General features: G+C 34.1%; 1 long non-coding RNA gene across 2 annotated transcripts; it reads left to right on the top strand.

Annotated features, from left to right (window-relative positions):
* Positions 1-935: 935 nt before the first annotated feature.
* On the top strand, positions 936-21,706 carry LOC111721151. 2 transcript variants are annotated; one of them, XR_004229755.1, is made up of 4 exons: positions 936-1,489; positions 7,010-7,164; positions 20,018-20,127; positions 21,529-21,706. It is a non-coding gene; the product is annotated as an uncharacterized LOC111721151 (long non-coding RNA). The 2 variants fall into 2 exon arrangements; XR_002770495.2 differs by lacking the exon at positions 21,529-21,706 and having other exon boundaries at positions 20,018-20,352.
* The last annotated feature ends 962 nt before the right edge of the window (positions 21,707-22,668 follow it).

The raw sequence follows: 22,668 nt of genomic DNA, 5'->3' as shown, positions 1-22,668 counted from the left end.
TCCACCTTCATGAAAGAAAGCAACTCAAAAGATAGCCTATTAATGTGAACTGTTTTAAAGAGGCTGTTTTTGCCTGTCATTGTATCTCCAGTATTTAAGCACAAAGCCTGGCACATAATAGGAGCTTTAAAAATAAATATTTGTCGATTTGATAAAAGTTATTTGTGTGTAAAGAACACGATCAATCAATAGTTATGTATTAAATGCTTTCTGTATTCGAAGGCCTATGATAGGGTTTATGGTGACTCATGAAGAAACTTTGGCTTCCACCTTTGGTGGGCTTACAGTGTAGTTAGAATACAGACAGGAAATGAGTAGCTAAAGAGAAGTGCTATGAGAGCAAGGAAGAGACCCAGAGGGCATTTCAGGATGGAGCAATTAGGAAGCGCTTTAGTGAAGGTGGGATTTGAGTTGAAATATAGCTAGAGTTTTAATAGGCAAAAAAGAGAGAGAAGATGAAGGTATCCTAGAGACGGTATGAGATAAGCACAAAAATTAAAAATGATAAGATGTGGTCAGGAACAGTGAGTACCTCATTTAGTCTGCAGCAGGTAATTTAAATGGGATAGCAGTGGGAGATCAGACTAGAAAGTGAGAAACAGGTTGTAGAAGGTCTTAAATGCCAGCCTAGAGATGTGAGACTTTCTTCAAGACAAATAGAGTAATTATAATTCTTTTTAAAATGTTATAATTTTTTAAAACATCAGCTTCATTTTGTAATATATCTCCCCTCAAGTTCTCTTAGAATACAGAATTATTATGAAAAACAAAATTTAGCAATACTAATTAACCAAATTGAACATTATATTTAATGTTCTTGGTCTCTACAAAAACTGGAGAGAAAAAACATCTTTTATCTCTTCTTTGAGACCCAATTTGGTCATTATAATTGTATAGCGTTCATAAAATAATAGTTTTGTTGGTGATGGTGTTGCCATTCTTAGGTCTTAGGTAGAGAAGTACTTAATGAAAAGGGTGTTTTAGAAAAATGAATGTGGTGGTCTACCAGATAAGGAAAGAAAAAAGGGGAAAGTGAGACAAAGGAAGTCAGTTAAGAAGCCTTTATGATCTTGCTATTATTGTAAGGTGGCAAATATTTGAAACAGGGTGGTAGCAATGAGAACATAAATGGATAAATGTGAGAATCCTTTGAAAACAAGAGTTGACAGAACAGAGAGATTCAATATGATGATCGTGTTTGCTATTCTCGGTATTGTAGTTATGATCATTAGAAAGATGCTACATTAGGAGTGAGAGAAGAAAATAATCTTGCATTTGAATAACTTGGAGAGCCTAAGGAAGATTATATCATGATCATCTTTTTCTTCATTCTCCTCATTGCTGACACATATAACAGCTTCAGATTTGCACAACGCTTCCCATTTGTTTCCCAGCAACCCATGACATAAGTATTATTATCATTTTGCAGATGAGGAAACTGAGACTGATAGAAGTTTGAGTTGTCCGGAGTCATACAGCTAAGTGTCAGGTAGGATATGAACCCAAGCTTTCCTGAGTCCAAAACCAAAACTCTATCTGCCAAGCTGCCTAAGCCCTTCATTCTCATCTTCTTACTGGAGGGGAAATTGTAAGTAATGTTGTAATGGGGAACCTGGAGTTCAAAGACTGAGGTTTAAATTCAGGTTTTGTTCTCTACCATAGTGACTCAGTTTTCTTATCTATAAGATGAGGGAGAGGGGCTGTACTAAGTACAATGACCTTTATCATCCCATTCAGCAACAAATCTTAAGTAATCAGAAAAACAAATAGTATTTTTTTTTTTTTTCAAACAAGCAACACAAACTACACTTAGGACAAGAAGCATGAAATCCTTAATCCTCAGTGGCCCCTCAAAAGCAAGGACTCTGGAAGACGTTTAGATTGTTTCTGGGGCAGTGGCAATAACAATCGTTGAAGAAAGGAGTATGATGGGGCTAGGTAATGATTGGATTCTGCTGCAAGATGGGGATGATGGAAATAGGCTGTCTATATGATTCCTTAACTAATTCCGTTTGCTAATTTGGTGCTAAGTTTTCTTATTTTTTCTGATTAAGCTCTTTTACAACTGGTCTCAATGCCTTCTAAATTCAGCTCACTAGGGCAAAGGCCTAATCACCCCACCCTACTTACAGCCCTAGCAATCATGAACCTTTAGTGAAATTGTTCATTTATTTTCCAACCACTGTATCAAAAGGAAGAAAACTCCCAGGACACCTTGTACAGATAATTCTCCTCCTGCCTTGCCTCCACATAGGTAATAAATGAAAATGCTCTCTTTCCTTTTGAAACATATAGCAATAATCCTTAAAGCCTAGAAAACACCGTATAAAAGCAAGTTTTTCAGCAGCAATGTAGTGGGGAAAAGGACATGAAATATGTATTGAATGCAAACTGGTTTTGAAAATCTGCACTGTTTATCCCAGCAACATGAGCTATTCACAGCCATGCTCTGTAACTAAATAAAGTAGCAGCAGCATGGAGCTGTATATAATTGTTTATCCATTTAAAGAAAGCGCAGATTGGAGTGGGTTAGGAAAAAGGCAGTATCTGATATTCCATGCTTTGTAACTGCATTTGAATGTTCATAATCTCACTTCTCAGAGACTGTATGAAGAAGAAAACAATCACTACCACTTCCTATATTTTCCTTTTAGTGTGGAGGCCTAACGACAGCAACAAACATTTATGTAATTCTAGTCATAACAAACATTTTCATAACTGTAAAATGAACCAAAACAGATTTGGAAGATAGTCTGTAAACAACACATAAAATAGTATCAATTACTCTAAAGCAGCTAGAGAAATATGAACCTTTCTTCATCAAAAAGGAGAATTGATAAAGTGTCTCAAATGAGTTTAAAATCTTATGAAAATACTTTTGGAGTATGTTTACATTCAGTGAGCAATAATATATGCTAAGGATAGGCATAAACCACTGGATTTATTAAATGTAACCAAAAAATGGTTTGCTTCTGGTTGTATCCTGTGGAAACAGTTAAAATCCAAAAGTGGAATCAAAAAGCTCTTCATGGGTGAAATCCCTATGACCTCAATCAATAAAATGTCAGAAGGAAGAATTGAACTAATGGTTGAGTTGTGAAGATTTGTTTACCCCAATAAAACTTTATGATGACAATTTAGGACCAGACCATCACCATTAAATATTACAGACAGGTTATTCTTACAGATACTGGATTTATTGATGAATGTACATTGTACAAGGAAATGTAGACTATGGAACACATCATTTCAGGCCATGAAAAATTAGCATCTATTGAATACCTAGAAAAATTTGAACCTAGTGTTTAGACCTCAGAAGCTTGTTATCTTTTGTGGGCTCACAGATGAAAAAGTAAATAATAGAAATAGGGATTAGGAGTAGATTTGTGAGTTCATTAATAAGGGAAGTCCCAGATAAGCTTATAAGTTTACTCCCTCTACCGATGCAAATTGCCATCTTCCCTGCAATTATATAGACATGGAAGGAAGTTAAATAACATAATCAGAGTCATACAGCCAGTATGTATCAAAAGTAGAACTTGAAGCCAGTTCTTGATCCCAAACCAGTTTTCTATTCACTGTCCCCCACTGAAAATAGAAACCTCAAAATATCCTTGAAAACTTAACCAATGAAGTGTGTAGGAAGCAGATCATCATCACAAATTAAACTGGGGTTTGAAGGTAGTTTTAAAACTTTATTTTAAACTTAAATACAAAATAAGAAAAGAAGAAACTTTGCCATGTACACAGTAGACCATAAGAGAGTATTCAATAAAAAAATTATATTTCAATAAAACCTATATAATAAATACTACACATTGTTTTCAAAGCTGCCGGGCATTTCTTTGCTTCCTTGTTGATTTTCTTTTGTTCTTTGTTGTGTACTTATTACTTAATTTTTTCCCTTCCCACCCAAAAAAAAGACTCTAGTTAAGCATGGAGATGGGTGTAGGGATGTTTGTGTGTGTGTGTGTGTGTGTGTGTGTGTGTGTGTGTGTGTGTGTGTGTGTGATTGTTTGTCCTTCATCCTCAAAGAGGATCATGACATGCAAGTAAATTAGATTTCAGTGAAGGGGGGCTGGACAAAGACACCAGCTTCACTTTCTCCTCCAGAGCCATCTGGGCCTAGTGACAACATATAGATCAAGATAACTGGAGATGGGCTCAAATATAGTGGGAGACCTTGCCCTTTTTTTAAGTTAAGATCTTTCCCAGGTCTCAGTTTGACTGAAGCAATGTCCAATCAGTGATTAAAGCTAGGTAAAATGAGGCAGAAAATGACCTCTTTTACATACACACACACACACACACACACACACACACACATCTATGTGTATACATACAACATGCACAGATAGCTATAAACATACTTATATGTTTACATATATACATATACATACATATATACTCATACACATAAATGTAAGATTGTACTATGCTTATTTCCATCTGTTATCTATTCCTCTGAAGGTGGATAACATCTTCCTTCATAGGTCCAAGTTTTTTCATCTTTTTCTAAATCAATCAGCTCATTATTTTCTATACCACAACAATATTCTAACTCAATCACATCCTATATGAGAGATAGTCTATGACAGTTTTTTCCCCAATTTTCTCCATTCTTTCTATTTTTGTCTACATAGGTTTTGTTTATATAAAAAATTTTAATTGAAAATCATTGAAATTATCCTTTTTATATTTCAACAATGCTCTCTCTTATAATATGGCTTAAGATCTGACACTGCTAAATTTACTTCCTTTACATCTTTTTTTCCTGGCTTCTTTGAAGTTTCTGACATTTTGCTCTTCCAAATTAACTTTTTTATTATTTTTTCTGACTTGATAATTTTTTTTGTAATTTTATTGGAATAACATTAAATAAATAGATTAGGTAAGTAAAATTGTCATTTAAAAATTATACTGGCTTTGTCTACCCATGAACAATAAATATTACTTCAATTATTTAGATCTGAGTTTATTTGTATAAGAAGTGTTTTATGTTTATGTTTGTATAGTGCCTGTGTCTATTTTGGCGGGCATATGCTCATATGTTTTACATATCCTTCTAGGCTTTTTTTTTTTATTAAAGCTTTTTATTTTCAAAACATATGCATGAATTTGGAACTACGCCCAAAAAGCTATCAAACAGTGCATACCCTTTGATCCAGCAGTTTTTTTACTGGGCTTGTATCCCAAAGAGATCATAAAGGAAGGAAAGGGACCCACATGTGCAAAATTGTTTGTGGCAGCCCTTTTTATAGTGGCAAGAACCTGGAAACTGAGTGAGTCCCCATCAGTTGGAGAATGGCTGAATAAGTTATGGTATATGAACGTTATAGAATATTATTATTCTATAAGAAATGATCAGCAGGATGATTTCAGAGAATCCTGGAGAGACCAGGAGATCATTATATATGACAAATTGCAAGATTATACATGATCAATTCTGATGGATGTGGCTCTCTTCAACAATAGAATGATTCACACCAGTTCCAATGGTCTTACTGTGGAAACTGAGTGTGGATCACTACATTGTATTTTTACTCTTTTTTTGTTATTTGGTTGCATTTTGTTTTCTTTTTCATTTTTTCCTTTTTGATCTGATTTTTCTTGTGCAGCATGATATTATGGAACTACGTATAGAAGAAGTGCCCATGTTTAATGTATATTGGATTACTTGCCACCAAGTGAGGGGGTATAAGGAAGGGAGAGAAAAAATTGGGAACACAAGATTTTACAAGGGTGAATGTTGAAAATTATCCATACATATATTTAGAAAATTAAAAAGTTTTAATAAAAACAATAAAAACTACTTGTTTCTACAGAATTAAATGCCTGGGACAACTGTAGCTATCCATGGCTAGTTCTCCTAACTAAGGTTTCATTGGCAAAAAATCAAGTTGGTTTTCAAAATATTCTCCTTTTCTTTCTACTATCCCCTTCTTTCCTTCTTTGCTTTTCCATGTGAGTAGAAGAAAAACAACATGGAATAGGGAGCAGAAAGACAGGACAATTTAGTTACAATTGCTAATCTCTTTCACATATGGATATTTGGCTCTGAAATTGCTTATTTGTGTGAGCCATCTGTCTAAAATTGTAAGTCACAGAAAGGTGCTGATCTACATTAATAGCAAAAGTTTTCCTTGTCTAAGAGTTTCCTAATTGGTGAAATCACAGATCTAGTACAAAAAGAAAATGGCATAAATTTTTGACAATCACCTGACAGCAGTACTTTTAGTTGTTTGAGTTTTTGTTTTTGTTTTTTACAAATCCCAATTCTCTTATCACTTCTCTTTGATGGTAGTTTTACTGTTTAATGTATGTGGAAAGAAGATGCAATATAGTTTTTTCAACAACTACTTATTAAACATCTCCTACATGATGAACTTCATTCTTACTCTGATGACTCTAGGAAGTCTACCAGTCAGTCAACTATTAGCATTTATTAACCACCTACTATGCACCAGATACTGTGCTAAACTTTGAGTATATAAAGAAAGACAAAACAACCAATCCCTACTCTCAAGAAGCTCTCAGTCTAATGAGGGAAACAACACCCAAACAGCTAGGTCCAAATAAGACATACACAGGATAAATTGGGAAGATATTAAGATTAGATAAAATAGAAAAGGAACAGAGAAAGATTGATCAGCAAGACAGGAAATGAGCCAGCACAGTTTAAGATCACAAAAACCAAATGAAGTTTCCAGAAAAGGGATTGTCAGTAGTATCAAGACTTGGAAGAATAGTTCATTAGAATAAAAGCGGGGGGGGGGGGGGGGGGGAATTTCATAGGATTTGGCTAAAAGAAGATCACTGCTTATCTTTGAGAAAGAAATGTCCTTGAAATAGAATTGGCAGAAGCAAGATTGAAAAGGGTTAAAAAAGGATTGAAAAGAAAATAAGGTAGTATAGACCATTAACTTGCAAAGTTAAACCAGAAAAAGAAAGACAAGAATGAGGACATTGTAGATAGAATCTTAGGCGATTTGTTGTTTTATTTTTAAAGGTGAAGAATTCCAAGCAAATTTAAGGTTAAATGAGAACAAACCTGGGGAGAAAGATTGTTGAAGATGTTGTGAACATGGAAGACATCCTTGGGAAGTAGAAAAGATGCTCACAGGCTGAGAAACTGCTCTGGTTCCCACTTTGGATAAAAGCAAAGTAAGATTTTGCATTGTTTTGGTAGGGATGTAGACCCATGAGTTTTATTTGCCTATTCTTATAGTCTTTTTCTTTGGAAAGACTTGGGGTATTACAAATTGTAGCTGTTTCATCAATGGCCTTAGCTTGTCCAACCAGACAAGAAAACATAAGGGAGAAGTGAATAATTGCTATAGAGAGACTCCATGTTTGATATACATTTCCATTAATGATGTTATACAATTCTATCCATCTTAGTTTTCTGGAGCTGAGTATGTATGGAAAAGGCTTCAAAATGTAAGAGCAGGACAGCAAAAGAATTAAATATATGGCAGTAGACTTTGACAGAATCTCATAGGACTCAAAGTTGGGCAACTAGGCAGCTCAGTGGATAGAGTTCTGAGCTTCGAGTCAAAAAGACTCTTTTTCCTGAAATTTAATCTGGCGTCAGAGATTATTTGTGTGACCCTAAACAAGTCATCTCTTGTTTTTCTCCGTTTCATCTGTAAAATGAGCTGGGGAAAATGAAAAATCACTCTAGTATCTCTGCCAAGAAAACCCCAAATGGAGTCAGGAAGAGTAAGACATGTGTAAAACTGAAAAATGGAACTCGATGGAAGGAGTAGATATAAAATAATTAAGAGCTAAGCTACCTATTAGACTAGAGCTTCTTAAAACTGTGGGTCATGTTGTGAATGTGGGGATTGCAAAAAATTTGACAATAGTAAAAGATATCAAATATTTCATCAAGGTTTAATTCTTTATGTAACAATAAATAAGCATATCCATCTCATTAGTGTGCAAATTTGCTTTTGTCTTTAATAAATGGTTAACTTATGCCAACAAATTATTATAAAATAAATTTCTTTATGATTTATTATCAATAAATGATTTATATATCTATATACCCAGGTTGTGTAAAAATTTCTCAGTAGGTGAAGCAGGAAGGGGTCACAAGTAGAAAACATTTAAGAAGCCCTATGTTAATCAATAGGTAATCTTTGCACTGAAGAGTATATTTACTTTCTCCACACTTACCCCTTTCTCTGGCTTTGTCCTGAAATATATTTTATTTTAGTGTATAATAAAACATATACATGATCTTGATAGGCCAAACTTTCCTTTCCGGGGAACCTCAAATTCTGAGCTACTTTATCCAATAGTACCATGAGGCAGATGCCCAAGGGTTTGCAAGGTTAGTGAAAGTGAAGTGATTAGTCTGAAGACCCTCTCTACCAGGCCAAAGAATTTTGCATTTTGTAGCCTAAAGGAGGGAAATTGAGAATTAGAAAAGCAGCAAATATCCTACTTTTTGCCCAGCCTTTGAGTTAGAATTCATTCAAGGTAAACACCATGTAAGGGGTGAAATATATCTGATTATAGAATGTCCATGGTGGGGAGGGAGATGATCTGAAGTGATCTTCTAATACTTAGATGATACTTCTTAGAGCCCGGAAAAGGAATAAAATGGTGGCAGAATACAAACAGGTTAAGAATTTCAAAGGACCTCTTTCATATAAGGTAACTTTTAGATTTTAAAATGTCAATTGAAATGTTTTAAAAAAAAACCTTTTAAGTAAATAATAGAACAATAAGCCCATTTTCCATTAAAGGCATATGTGTGTATCTACATACACTCCCTTATAAAATTTCAATATGATTCTAATTTTTTGTTAATTAAAATCTATGAAAATCCTCTTAAAACTTTAATGATTAAGAATCCCAGAAGGTCTTAATCTATCACAGTTTGAAATGTACTTTTACTAATCTGAGTCAATTCTGTCATTTTCTTTTACTGCTTTGAGTCTTCTAAGAGAATGCTGGCATATGACCAACCCTTACAGGATGTGGTAGAAGCCACTATATCCTTTTGTGCAGAAAGTTTTTGCTACTTGTTGGACTAGAGCCCTAATAATGATTAATTTGGGATACTTTCTAGTGTTTCTTCCCACTGCAGCCCTTATCTGCTTTGAAGAGTGTTTGTGTGCTTCTTTGGAGTGACCCTAACTAAAATCAAGAAACTCAATTATCTGATTTGACTGAGAAACCAAGACAAGAGCTGTTAGTTTCTGCAGAGTGACAAGCGTCAGGTCTCCTGCCACCCCACTCCTGCTCTGACTAAATGGGGTTCATTCTCTGCTTTAGAGTGCACATAAACTGTTGCTCTTGGAGACAGTGTGGTACACGAGGAAGAGTAGCTGTTATAGAATAAGAGGATTTAGGTTCAAATCTTGTTTACTATCAAATCAGTTTTTTGATTTGTAAAAATAATCCTGGACAAGATGGACTCTGAGGCACACTTCTAGATCCATAATCTATCATTGTCATAAATATTCTTTTCTTTCCTGTTTTCTTCTACTGCCATAACTTTTCCAGTCATTTCAATTCACACTAACAAACATTTCTTAAGTGCCTACAAGGTGGCAGGCAAGCTGCTACATATTCTAGGTACAAAGCCAAATATCAAATAGTCTCTTCCTTCAAGGAAAGTAAGTGCATTGTACTAGAGGTAGACAGGAAGTGCAGAAGTAAACATTGAGGGAGAGAGTGCTACCTGCAAAAGTCAGGGATCCATGAAACAGACTGTATCTGAGGGCGCTTTGGGGAAACAGGCATTTTAGGAAGCCAAAGTGAGGAAGCAATGCCTTTTTCTTCTGTGAGAGCATCTATGGAAAAGCATGGAGGTGGTGAGATCTTCAATGTTGGGAATAAATCTCCCTTTTGCTAAAAAGAAAGACTACTATGGATTCTTCACATGACTGAACCCCAATTTTGGGTACCTACTATCATCTGGTATTTACATCCCATGATCATCAGAGAGATAAGATTTAATGTAATATATGGACAACAGTTAACAGGCTGGTTTGACTGGAATCAAGTGCAGAGAAGGAAATAAAACCAGAATAAAAATGGGAGGAGGATTCTGGGGAAATGGTGAGAGGATCGGCAAATTTCAAATTATCCAGAGTTCTCTTACAAACAGAACAATTGTGCCTCAGGATCAACAATGACTAGTGAAAGATCAAGAAGATTTGGGGCAGAACTATGGTCCTCCAAGAACAAGCCCGGAAGAGCCAGAAAAAACCTTCAGGGTGAAGATTAAGGCAATGTGAAGTGTAAATACCTCTGGGTCAATTCTGCACAAACACCAAAGGGGACTACAAGGGCTCCCCTGGAGCGTCAGCAGGAACTGAAGAGACTTTCAGCCTGAGGAGTTGGGGTTCCAGTCTGGGCAGTCAAAGCTAACCAGATGATTGGGAATGCCAGGCTGTGCTGCTGAGATTCAGCCCTGAATGAAAAGGAACCGGCGCCCCGTGAGTGCAGAAGCAGCAGGGCACATTGCTGGCTGTGTGCAGGAGGGAGCTCTTGGTTTGGGGTTCCTGGTCAGAGGGGAGAGCTGAAGGGAATCTAGAAGTGCCATCCCCCAGCCCACAATTAGAGGTGCTTACATTAATACTTCTCAGTAAGAAAAAAAATGAACTGGCCCAAAAAGAAACCAACCATAGAAACGTTGTATGTGAAGAGGGAAGACCAGAGTTCATCTGAACTTTTACTAAAGTTTAAAAGAAAAAAAGCTTCTACCCCAAAGAGTAACATGAAATGGCCCCCTGCCCTGAGAGAATTTATAGAAGAACTCAAAAGAGAATTTAAAAATCAAATGACAGACATTGATGAAAAAATATATTTTAATCCAGGAAAAACAAGATTATGGGGGAAAAAAAAGGTTAATCAACTCAAAAAGGAAGTACAGAGTTTAAAAGATGAAAATGACTTTTTGAAAATTAGATTTGGGCAAGGGGAAGCCAGCGAAGCTTTAAGAGACCAAGAAATAACAAAATAGTATATACAGAATGAAAAAAAATAGAACAATGTGAAAATAAGAAAAACAATAAGTCTGGAGAACAGGTCAAGAAGAGAAAATATAAGAATAATTTGACTGCCTGAAAATTGTGACCTAAAAAAGAAACGACACAATTATGCAAAAAATAATCCAAGAAAATTGTCTTGGAGTGATAGAATATGTGGTGAAAATAGAAATTAAAAAAAAACTCCACCAGTCAAAGAGATCCTTTGTGTAAAACACATAGGAATATTATTGCCAAATTTCAAAACCTCCAGATCAAAGAGAAAATTTTTTTTCCTTTTTTTTTTTAATTTAATAGCCTTTTATTTACAGGATATATACATGGGTAACTTTACAGCATTAACAATTGCCAAACCTCTTGTTCCAATTTTTCACCTCTTACCCCCCCCCCCACCCCCTCCCCTAGATGGCAGGATGACCAGTAGATGTTAAATATATTAAAATATAAATTAGATACACAATAAGTATACCTGACCAAAACGTTATTTTGCTGTAGAAAAAGAATCAGACTCTGAAATATTGTACAATTAGCTTGTGAAGGAAATCAAAAATGCAGGTGTGCATAAATATAGGGATTGGGAATTCAATGTAATGGTTTTTAGTCATCTCCCAGAGTTCTCAAAGAGAAAATTTTGCAAGAAACAAGAAAAAACAATTCAAATACACTGGAGCTACACTTAGAATTGTATTGGACTTATCAACAGCTTCAATAAAAGAACTTAAGTCCTGGAATCATATCTCTAACAACAATCAGAAATACTAGGCTTATAGCCAAAAATATCATATCCATCAAAGTTATCTATAATATTGAATGAAAATTACAAAAACAAATGAGATGCAGAGGAAGAATAGATACAGAAGTATCAGAAGAAGGGAAGGAAGGTCATATTTCTGAAAACCTAATGGTTAAATAGGCAACACTGTATAGATACAAAAAGGGTTTAGCAGCCTCCAAAATCTATAAAAAAGTGGAGAGAGATGGGTGGAGGGGGAAGCAAACGGTGGGGGGAAAAGACAAGCGAAATTAAGGAGGCAAGCAGGTGTTTCTGACTCCAGTCTCATCATCCTATATGTTGTGCTACCTAGCTGTCCTCTTACACTTCTCTTAAGCTGATGTTACTTACAGATTCCTTCTTGGCTTTTGATTATTTTGCACTAAATGCATTGCAAATACTAGGCACTTGATAAGTATTTATTGATTGATTGATTATCAACTCCATTTGATATGTCAAACTAGGTAAGGATAACCTAGTTATCCCTTTCTTTCAGGTCTTTGCTGTGGTAGACTGCTTTGTAGCAAATGCTGTATTATTACCATTATAGGATTCACAACTGAATTTTTAGCTCAGTTGAGAGCTTGATTGTTTCCCCTTCCTAACAGGTATTACTAGACCTTACCCTTTATACATCTCCCTAATCAACTTCCTATTAGTCTATTCACAATCAATATAAAAAAGCCTTTAAATATGCTGATAAGAATTTTTAAAATTATGAATTTTACAGTATCCTGTGAACTAGTTGCTATACATGAACGGGATTTAAGTGAGGTAGAGCTGTACAAAATTAACTCATAAGATAATCCAGTATATGGTGAGAGTAAACAATGAGTGAAGGACAATCTATATGATTCACTTTTTTTTCCCTCCCAGTATCAAGAGAAATTAAGATGTTTTCCAGACTGTAGGAGGAGCTCCCTATGGAGAAATTATAGAAGCTCATGGGCCAGAGTCATTCAGAATGGGCAGACATAGATGGATTGTGCTTTGCATGGCTGAAGATAATCCCCATAGTCATGAGATCACAAGCTTATTATAATAGTGAAGTAAAATAGTAACAAAAATGATCTTTTTGATCATTGAAGCATACTTTTTAAAAATTTAATCTTTTTGAGGAGTTTTTGGAGAGGTTTTCTTTCACAACATGACTTTCATGGAAATGTTTCTGCAACCTCACGTGCGCCTTCTCAATGCAGGGAGAGAGGGAGAAAGGAAGAAAATCTGGAACTCAAAGTTTTAAAAACAAATGTTTAAAAATTGTTTTATCTGTAACTGGGAAAAATAAAATATTAAATAAATAATATAATGTCCTCTCCCAAAGACCTGTTTATTTCTGTTTCTCTCACCTAATTTTTTATTTTATCTATTTTCCCCAGATTTTGTGACTTGTTATCATTATTATCAATATTGTCATTGTAGTTCCTCTCCTCTTTTGCATCATCTCATATATTTTCACATATTTCTTTGTATTTTTGCTATTTTTATGGTCCAATACTCCACTTATATGTCAAACTTTATTTAGCCATTTCCCAATCTCTAAGCATTAGATATATGGGTTGATACTGGGTTTATTTGCTATTACAAATAATGAACAATTAAATAGTTGACAAGTAAGTGATGCTCACCATATAGAACATTGGATCTGGAGCCAGGAAAATCTAGATTCAAATCCATTCTTAGACAACAATGAGATCTTAGGTAAGTCACTTAACCTCTATTTATCTCATAAATGATATAATGATAATAATAATATCTATCAAATGGGGTTTTTGGAAGGATCAACTGAGATAATATTTCTAAAATACTTAGCACAGTGCCTGGCACATAGTAGGTATTTTGTAAATGCTTTTGAACTTCCTTTTTTCAGATGGTAAATGTTGTTACAGTAAAGGGAGAAGGGGTACAAATAAATTTATTGTGCCTCAGTTGCTCATTATGCAGAAAATAACATTTTATAGGAACAGAATATGGTGATCTATCCACATTGCTTGAAATCAGTAGATAAAACTAGTAATGACTTAAAAAGTTGTATGTTTTGAGATTTGTAAGATACTTTCCTCAAAATAATCTTGTGAGTTTGAAAGTAGGAATGACATTATTTCTCATTTTATTGATGAAGGAACTGAACCTCTGAGAGATTCAATGACTTGTTCATAATCACACAACTAAATGTCTTTAGTGGTGTTAAATCCGCATCTCTTAAGTCGAAGTCCTACATGCTAACCATTACATTAAGCTTCTTGTCACAGGAGAGCCTCCAACTCTTCTCTGTCTTCACTTTTTGCTGTACAAATTTATGTCTAAAATCTGTGTTTTTCTGGTACACTGAGATTAGGGGGAGAGCCCCCCTAGGATTGTGGATGTGTGTGACAAGATTTCTTCTTCTTTTCTTTAAAAATATGTAATCCCAGCAAAGTAGTTTATTTAAAACAAGCAAATAAACCAAAAAGCCTCTGAGTTAAGGAAGTCTATTGAAATCACCACTGGGCCCTGTGAAGTATTAATAAAAAACAAATTAATGGGATTGGCTTCTATGAGGGATTTTATATGTTGTACTTATTAGGCAATTTATAATTCTCAAATATTATTTGCAATAAGACTTAGAAATGAGAAATTTAAGAGGAAAATGCTATTTCTAAATCTCTTTGCACTTCAAAACTTAAAAAAGGTGACCCCAATCTGTCCATTTTTCAAGTGGCTGTTTTAATTCTTAGAGTCACTTGGAGCAAAAACTTTATCTCTGGAGCTCAGGTACTTAGGTTCAATTAATTCAGTATGGTTTCAAAATATAGACAACTCCTGAAGTCTGTAACAGGATTTGATCTGTATATAATAAATCTCCCTCTAAGCATGGAAAGGGAAGTTTATTATATTAATAACATGACAAATTTGTTCTACTAATGTGCTACAATGACAGCATAAGAACTTCTAATCATATCTCAGACCTATTGTAATAGTTTTCCTTTTATTGTTATAGTTCATTAATGACCTGCCCTCCTTCTGGGGAACGGATTTCATCAATACCCAACATAAAAAAAAAAAACCTCTTTTCCTATATTTGTTTAAAATTTCATGATTAAGTCTCATTTTCTTTCTTTGCTTTTGATTATTTTGCACTAAATGCATTGCAAATACTAGGCACTTGATAAGTATTTATTGATTGATCGATTATCAACTTCATTTGATATGTCAATGTTATTTAGTTTCTGGGTTAGTTACATAATTCTAATTTAAATTAGAATGAATATAAAGTAAAATTCTCTGCTGTATGAAGGAATCACTAGTTGATGAAACTGCTTGAATACCTCTAACAACGAGGAGCTCTCTATGTGAATGAGCAAGTGCAATGGGGTGGGTAGCTTAATGTCTCATAAAATCATATTCTGTATTCATAAAATGTTTTGTTTGGAAAGATCTGTAGAGGTCATTTCCTCCAATCCCTGCCTAATGTAGACATACGTTCTTCGAGATCCCTAACAAATTCTCTCTAGCTTGAACATCTCTACTGATAGGGATCTCTCTCTCTCAGGTAATTTATTTTTAGTAGATGTCTAGTTGTTAAGTTCAAGTTTAGCTGAAATTTCCCTGTAATTTCTGCCACTTGGTTCTGGCTCTGTTATTAGAGGCCAAATGGATTAAAACTGATATGTCTTTGCCTTCAAATAGCTGGAAATAAGTGAGTGTTATTGATCAATTAGGATTTGATTCCAGATTTTCCATGATCCAAGTCAACTTTTACAGTTTTTATCTAAAAACCTCCTAGTCTAAATTCACAGATTTAGATTTGAGAGAGAATTTAGAAGCCATCTAAGCCAAATCACCTTTTATAGATGAGGGAACTGAGGAGACTTTTCCAGAGTCACAAAGTTAGTGATCCTCAGAAGTAGAGTTGATTCTTCCAGACTCCAAGTCCAGTACTATGCCATGCTGCCTTTAAAACCCAGCTTAAGTACCATCTCCTCCAAGAAACTTTACCTGAACTCCTCTATTTGGAAGTAATATATTTCTTACTTATTTTCCTGTACTTTTTAAATGTATTTATATCCTAATCTGTATTGTTTTTATTTGTGTGGTTCTATTCATCCCTCATCAAAAGATTGTTACTATGTTCACCATTGTTCAGAAGTTTTGCTATTCTGATGAGCTTCTTGTGGATGGCACTTGTTATATTTTCCAGGGGACCAGACCTCTAACGACTGCTAGAAGGGGAACACTATCAGTTCAAAAACAAGCCTTTTAATCAAAATGCATGGCTTTGTTTTCCCCTTCCTTCCCCCCAGCCTAGAATCTTTATATACTAGTCCCCACATTCAGTCTTCAAACACAAGATTACTCTGTGGACTAGAGGTTTTAATTTTTCTTGTGCAATTGTTGCAATCATGTCTCATTCTTTGTGTCCCTCTTTGGAGTTTTCTTGGTAAAGATATGGAGTAGTTTGCCATTTCTTATTCCAGCTTAATTTACAGATGAGGAAACTGAGGCAAACAGGGTTTAATTACTTGCCCAGGGTCACATAGCTATTAAGTGTCTAACACTGGGTATGAATTCAGGAAGGTGAGTCATCATGGGGCATCTCACTGCCTCCTCTTTTACTTTATGAACAGACCTCTATGCCATTCCATGAAGGCTCACAATGGTTTATTTTTATGAGAGTCTTATTTTCTCTAGCATATGAGTAAGAGGTTCTGTTGTGTCTAGGAACTCACTTGCTGATAGTATTTCCATCTTACCAAAACTACCCTGGGATAACTGTTTTTCTGTAGTGTTCAAGGTGCCCAAAAAGGAAAGAGGGCTGAGGAGCAACAGTCTCATCTTAGAAAGAAGGGAGTACTACCAAGATGCATCGAGGAAGAGATTCAAGTCCTGAAAGATATCTCTGTTCCTCATATATTATTATTTCTTCTTCTTCTCCTCCTTTTCCTCCTTCTCTTTCTCCTTCTTCTTTCTCTTTTTTTTAAATAGAGGCATTTGTGCAATTTACACTTTGCCCATCAGTGTTTTTAATACAATCTGAATTCTATAAATAGAAGGGAGAATATCTTTTTGCCTTTATCCCCTTAACCTCTTTTCTGAATTCTCTCCTGCAGTTAATGGCCTATAAAATCTTGAACAATGTTTATATGCATTATTTATACAGTACTATTTTAAATATGAATATGTATGAGGAAGAAGGGGAAAGAATATGGAAGAATATTTCCAAGTCTATGACGGGGAAAACTCTAACTGGTTTTATGCAAGTGCCGGCCTTCTGCCACAAGGAGAGTGATCAATTAGATTTGGAGCTCAGCTGTATGATCAAAAAAAAAAAAAAAAAAAAAGGTCTCTAGCCTTTCCCATAAGTTGCTAAGGTAAAAATCACATTCAGTAATTCTAGAATTTTTTGGCTAAATTTAAAGAAATTAAAATGAGTGCTACATCCTTTACAAAATTGCCAGACTCACTTCCTTGTATAGCCTCTAAAAAGTTCATTGGATTGCAATTACCTATTGAGTAAAATTCAAATTCTTTTTGAGAATTTGAGAATGGCTCCCCATAGACTAGCACCATCTTTCTTTCCCAGCCTTTTCTAATATTTCTAATCACTTATACTATTATGCTTCAGTCAAAAAGAAATCATTAGCTATATGTACTAGTATGTTCCTCTCCTTGGGTCCCTCTTCCTACCTGTTGAAATCCTGTTCAATTTTAAAAATTCAAATGAAATACCTTCTGTTCAATTATACCTTATTTAATGCCTTTTCTCAGTAATGATTTCACCCATTAAATTTCATAAGGAAGTTTGTACCTTTCATGCCTTTATAATGAAATATTTGAATATAATTTTTTTGTGTAACATAGCAATCCCAGATAGAAAAAATTTATATTTTACAACAGAAGGGATCATCTAAACTTTATTCAATAGCATCCCTGCCCCCAACACAGTGTTTTGCTCAAAGTAGACATTAAATAAATCATAGTTGAATTAAGTTATCAAATCAATGCTGATATGTTCAGGAAATCAAAATTATCTGTGAAATTGATGTACAATTTTGTTTCACTTCCTGCTTATAAATTTTACCTTGATTAAAAAAAAAGATAAATTTATAGAGGATTTGTTTTTTCATGAGGCCAGAAAGACCATTTAGTAGCAGTGTAGTGGTATACTAATGCTGCTAATAGGGAAATCTCCAATGTAACCAGAATATTGGGGGAATAAATTCTTCTAGTTAATTAACCAAGTATCGAGTGAGTGTTTAATGAGCATCTACCATGTGTCACAAATACTTCTAAGTGTTTTGGAGGCTGCAAAAGACATAATTCTTGCTTTCAAGGGGTTTGCAATCTAGTGAGAAAGAAAAGATCAATATACCCCAAATGGAATAAATAAATGATAATATATTTGTTGGTTAAAAATAAAAACACATGGGAGGATGCTACTTGTAACTCATTAGAATGTTCTCATTATAATGGCAGTTAGAAGGAATATATATATATATATATATATATATATATATATATATATATATATATATAGAGGGTATGGGTATGAGTTGAATATAGGGATGGTATCTTTTTTAAAAATGATGAAATTAAGGGATGAGAGGAATATACTGAGAGAGAAAGAGAGAAGTGGAATGATGCAAATTATCTGCCATAAAAAAGAGGTAAGAAAAAGCTTTTATAGTGGAAGGGAAGAGGGGTAAGGGAGGGTGTGGGAGTGGACCTTACTCTCATCAGAATTGACTTTAATGGGAAATAACATACATACTCAATAGGAATATAGAAATTTATCTTACCCTGCAGGAAAACAGAAGGGAGATGGAATATAGGAAAGGGTACTGTCAAACTTGAATAGAAACAGGGGCCACTCATCTGTATATAAGGATCCCTGTGGACTACTTTTTTACTTAGTTTTTAAAATGTAATGTTTTATTGTATTTTTCTTTATTTTGTTGAATATTTCCCAATACTTTAATTTGGTTCTGGACATACTTGAAAGTGTTATGGACTTCATTCAGGCCCATGGGCCATATGTTTGACACCTCTGGACAACCTGAAGTGTTGTAAGAATGTATAGATGAGAGATCTGTAAGACTGGAATAATCCAGGAAAGTTTCATGGTGAGAAGTCAAGTATTGAAGGAATGTTGGGCTTTGGACAAATAGAGAGTAAAAAGGGTGACAACAGTAGATAAAGTGCTGGACTTGGAATTATCAAGACACAAGTTTGAATCTTGAGTCAAAAACTCATTAGCTTTGTTATTTTGGGCAAATCAAACTAAACTCAGCCTAAGTTCCCCCAAATGTAAAATGAAGATAATAATTAGCACCTACTCACAGTATTATTGTGAGGATCAAATGAAATAATTATATGATATTTATGCAATACACTCTAGAAACTTTGAAGTGCTACATGATTGTTAGTTTTTATTCACTCATTCATTCATTTATTTGTTTGTTCATATATTCCTGGAAAAGCAGTTGCCTGGAACAAAGATTCTAGACATCAAACTGAAGAAACAATTATGAAGACTTTTACAAAGTTAAATATTATCATGTACACCATACATAAATGACTGATTTTTAAATAATTAAAATACAATAAGCTATTTATATGCTAAAATGATACTGGACAGTTAATACTTCTTTTGTGATTCAGAAAGCATTTCATTATCTTGCAGGCCTTAGGATTCTCATTATGAATACAATAATTATTGTATATTCATATGAAAAATTTGTATTATTTGATGTTGTTTTGTTGGCTTTGGATAAACTTAAGTTTCCTTTAATATTTCCCCTTGCCCACTCAAACATGATGCAATTTTCTCTTCTTTACTGTTTTAGCAATTATTATCTGTATAGTTAATTTGACAATAATTGTTATGACATCTCTTATCATGAATTATTGCTTAAATAGTTCACACATTCACACTGTTTTTCTAACCAGGTCATAAGGCCCTTGGAGGGATGAGGATGGGGGAGACAAAGCCTTCAAACTCTTTTTTAAAATTTTTTTTGTACTTCGTTCTCTAAAAAACCTATAAGAGTATTTTGAATGAAGAAAACAATTAATATTTGTGGATTTCATTTTTACTAAATCTAATTACAATGAACTCCGGAGTACTGTTCAAATCTTTTTGTTGTCCTGAATTTCACAAGAATTAATATTAGTTAAAATTAATTCAACTCATTAATAATTCTATAAGAGCAGTATAAATTGTCATTTAGATGAATTCTGACCTTTCAATTTTTAGACATCCCAGTTTTAACAACTTTCAAGAATGTGGATGATTTAGAAGAAGAAGAATGATCAGCATGAAGAACAGAGAGTTCTGAAATCTTAAGACAAGTCCTGAAATGAAAGGTATCAATATGGAAGGGAAAACACAATAAGCTTTTCATTGACATTTTTGGAAGAATTATGGAGAAATATGCGTTCTGACAACATCATTATGGGACTTCTAACCAATGAAGGTTGCCTTGTTAGAATAAAGAGTCTTGAGAAGAGTTGTTTGCAATTATTTCTACAAATATTTTTTCTTCTTATTGTCTTTCACATTGAAATATTCAGGAAACAGCTCACTGGAAAAATCTTTGATTTATATTTGGAGGAAATTACCAATTTCAAATATTTTGACTTTAGAAAATCTAATTAAGTCCATACATAATATTCATTTTGATTCTTTCCTTACAAGTATGCAGGAGGAGAGATGAAGAAATTTCTTCTTTCAGAGGTTCTAGGAAAGAGGATATGGAAAGATATGGGGGATAGAGAATCTGGGGAAAGGAAATATGCCTAGGAGAATAAACTATAATGATTTATTCTAGAAATATGAAGGCTGATCAAAGTTCATAAAAATGATGGGAAGTAAGAGCTATAACCATGGCAGGATAAGCAGTGCTTTACCCAAAATAGCTGACTTCTTGAAGTACACCGAACTGGGAAGGACTAGTCACTTCCTCTTTCACAGTGATTAGATTATACTTTTAACCATTGGCATTCTCTCTGCTTCTGGTTTTATCTCAAGTGAAAAAATTCTTGGTTATGGCTTTGAAGGATATCCTTTTTATGACTGAAGGAGGCAAGTTTAATACATTTTCTTTAAAAAAAAAAAGTCTAAAACATAGTTCAAAGCAAATCCACAAAACTTTTAAGATGTGGTATAGAAAGATAATAAATACCAGCAATTTTTATTACTGATTATTACTATTATATAAAACAGATTCAAAAGAGGCTTATATAAATTGTTGAATGACAGATTCATACTGGGCTATTGTATAATGAAAAGAATTCTTAGCTAGGAGTCAAATTTTATTCCTGATCCTTACTCCAGTCCTTAATTGCCACTGGCGATTTACTTTACAATTTTGGTGACTCAGTTTCTCCTCTGTATAGAATAGGGTTTAAACTCTAAAGTCTTTTCCAACCATAAAATTCTATTATCTTTATTCTGCTGGAGTAAATATAGGGATATTCTTTGTGATCTTACTAAGCCTGATTTATGAACTCCCTGGTAATTGATTGCAATGGCCAATTAATAGTCTTAATATAAAATATTAACAAAGATAATGTTTTTTTTTTTTTTTTTTTTTTTAGTTTGAAAAGTAATCTGATAGAAGAGGGGCTGTGCTACAAAATCCCTTGATGACCTTTTAGTGCTGAGGCTTGAGATGCTATGGATGATACTGAATTATTCTACTAAATAACTTGAATTTTCTCCCTCCCACCCATTAATTTATCATTTCTTTTATTTTTCTTCCATAGAAAACAACCCAATGGCTTTGTTTTTCATCAGTAGGCATGACTAAAGTACCCACCACCACAGTCACAGCTCTGCTACTCCTTCATGAACTATTTGCCCTTCAATCAGATACTAAGTATTTTCTTTTCTTTTTTAATTTTTAAATTTTTATTCATTTTCTGGTTATACATATATATTAACTTTTTAAATACACATTTATTTATGAGTCATGTTGAGAGAGAAAAATCAGAACAAAAGGGAAAAAACCATAGGAGAGAAAAAAATAGAAAAATAAGTGAACATAGCATGTTTTGATTTCTATTCAATCCCCATGGTTCTCTTTCTGGATGCAGATAGAATTTTCTGTGCAAAGCTTATTGGGATGGCCTTGGATCACTTAATCACTGAGAAGAACCAAATCTTTCATAGCTGATCATCATACAATCTTGCTGTTACTCTGTACAATGTATTCCTAGTTCTGTTTCTTTCACTCAGCATCAGTTCATGTAAATTTTTCCAGGCCTTTTTAAAATCAGCTTATCACTTTTTATAGAACAATAACATTCCATTATCTTCATATATCACAACTTATTCAGCCATTCCCCAACTGATGAGCATCTCCTTATTTTTCAGTTCTTTGCTACTACAAAAAAGAGCTATTGCAAACATTTTTGCACATGTTGGTCTCTTCCCCTCCTTTATGATTTCCTTGGTATAAAGATCTGGTAATGGTACTAGTGGGTCAAAGGATATATACAGTTTCATCCCCTTTGCTATAGTTCCAAGTTGCCCTCCAGAATAGCTGGATCATTTCACACTGCCAGCAACAATGCATTAGTGTCACAGTTTTCCCACATCCCCTTCAACATTTATCATTATCTTTTCCTGTCATCTTCACCAATCTGCGAGGTATGAGGTGATATCTCACTGTTACTTTAACCTCCATTTCTCTAATCAAAAATTATTTTGAGCATTTTTTCATATGACTATAGATGGCTTTAATTTCATTATCTAAAAATTGTTCATATCCTTTGACAACTTATCATTTGGAGAATGACTGGTATTCTTATAAATTTGACACCATTTTTTAATATATTTTAGAAATGAGGCCTTTATCACTGGTTGTAAAAAATTTCCCTAGCTTTGTTAAATATTTTCTCATT

The sequence above is a fragment of the Sarcophilus harrisii genome, chromosome 5, assembly GCF_902635505.1.
Source record: "Sarcophilus harrisii chromosome 5, mSarHar1.11, whole genome shotgun sequence".
In the NCBI taxonomy this organism is placed as follows: domain Eukaryota; kingdom Metazoa; phylum Chordata; class Mammalia; order Dasyuromorphia; family Dasyuridae; genus Sarcophilus; species Sarcophilus harrisii.
This window is presented reverse-complemented; position numbering and strand designations above follow the sequence as displayed.